At 55.1% G+C, this 1,940-nt stretch overlaps 1 pseudogene; it reads left to right on the top strand.

The window, feature by feature from the left end:
• The first annotated feature begins 1,615 nt into the window (after window positions 1-1,615).
• On the top strand, window positions 1,616-1,733 carry LOC126285516 (5S ribosomal RNA; annotated as a pseudogene).
• Window positions 1,734-1,940: the final 207 nt, after the last annotated feature.

Raw genomic sequence — 1,940 nt, 5'->3', positions numbered from 1 at the left:
ACGAGATGCGTAAAATACTGTTGTATCATACACTCCTGGAAATTGAAATAAGAACACCGTGAATTCATTGTCCCAAGAAGGGGAAACTTTATTGACACATTCCTGGGGTCAGATACATCACATGATCACACTGACAGAACCACAGACACATAGACACAGGAAACAGAGCATGCACAATGTCGGCACTAGTACAGTGTATATCCACCTTTCGCAGCAATGCAGGCTGCTATTCTCCCATGGAGACGATCGTAGAGATGCTGGATGTAGTCCTGTGGAACGGCTTGCCATGCCATTTCCACCTGGCGCCTCAGTTGGACCAGCGTTCGTGCTGGACGTGCAGACCTCGTGAGACGACGCTTCATCCAGTCCCAAACATGCTCAATGGGGGACAGATCCGGAGATCTTGCTGGCCAGGGTAGTTGACTTACACCTTCTAGAGCACGTTGGGTGGCACGGGATACATGCGGACGTGCATTGTCCTGTTGGAACAGCAAGTTCCCTTGCCGGTCTAGGAATGGTAGAACGATGGGTTCGATGACGGTTTGGATGTACCGTGCACTATTCAGTGTCCCCTCAACGATCACCAGAGGTGTACGGCCAGTGTAGGAGATCGCTCCCCACACCATGATGCCGGGTGTTGGCCCTGTGTGCCTCGGTCGTATGCAGTCCTGATTGTGGCGCTCACCTGCACGGCGCCAAACACGCATAAAACCATCATTGGCACGAAGGCAGAAGCGACTCTCATCGCTGAAGACGACACGTCTCCATTCGTCCCTCCATTCACGCCTGTCGCCACACCACTGGAGGCGGGCTGCACGATGTTGGGGCGTGAGGGGAAGACGGCCTAACGGTGTGCGGGACCGTAGCCCAGCTTCATGGAGACGGTTGCGAATGGTCCTCGCCGATACCCCAGGAGCAACAGTGTCCCTAATTTGCTGGGAAGTGGCGGTGCGGTCCCCTACGGCACTGCGTAGGATCCTACGGCCTTTCCGTGCATCCGTGCGTCGCTGCGGTCCGGTCCCAGGTCGACGGGCACGTGCACCTTCCGCCGACCACTGGCGACAACATCGATGTACTGTGGAGACCTCACGCCCCACGTGTTGAGCAATTCGGCGGTACGTCCACCCGGCCTCCCGCATGCCCACTATACGCCCTCGCTCAAAGTCCGTCAACTGCACATACGGTTCACGTCCACGCTGTCGCGGCATGCTACCAGTGTTAAAGACTGCGATGGAGCTCCGTATGCCACGGCAAACTGGCTGACACTGACGGCGGCGGTGCACAAATGCTGCGCAGCTAGCGCCATTCGACGGCCAACACCGCGGTTCCTGGTGTGTCCGCTGTGCCGTGCGTGTGATCATTGCTTGTACAGCCCTCTCGCAGTGTCCGGAGCAAGTATGGTGGGTCTGACACACCGGTGGCAATGTGTTCTTTTTTCCATTTCCAGGAGTGTATATGACATGTAATTCTAACTCTGTTCACAATAAATTTCGCAGACACTACTTACATACGCACGTACAAATCGATATCACGTTACCATACATAGATCAGGAGATATGACGTCATAAAAGCTGAGTTGCCAGAGAAAATAAAGCATTGTGCGTGATGTTTAAGGGCCAACGGCCTTGCCACAGTGGTAACACCGGTTCCCGTCAGATCACCGAAGTTAATTGTTGTCGGGTTGGGCTAGCACTTGGATGGGTGACCATCCGGTCTGCCGAGCGCTGTTGGCCAGCGGGGGGCACTCAGCACTTGTGAGGAAAACTGAGGAGCTACTTGATTGAGAAGTAGCGGCTCCGGTCTCGGTAACTGACGTTCAGCAAGGAGAGAGATGTGCTGACCACATGCCGCTCCATATCCGCATCCGATGATGATGCCCATGAGCTGAGGATGACACGGCGACTGGTCAGTACCCTTGCCCCTTCATGGCCTGTTCAGGG

Source organism: Schistocerca gregaria, chromosome 8 (assembly GCF_023897955.1).
Source record: "Schistocerca gregaria isolate iqSchGreg1 chromosome 8, iqSchGreg1.2, whole genome shotgun sequence".
Classification (NCBI taxonomy): Eukaryota; Metazoa; Arthropoda; class Insecta; order Orthoptera; family Acrididae; genus Schistocerca; species Schistocerca gregaria.
The sequence above is the reverse complement of the archived record's forward strand: the minus strand, read 5'-3'. Positions and strand labels throughout refer to the sequence as shown.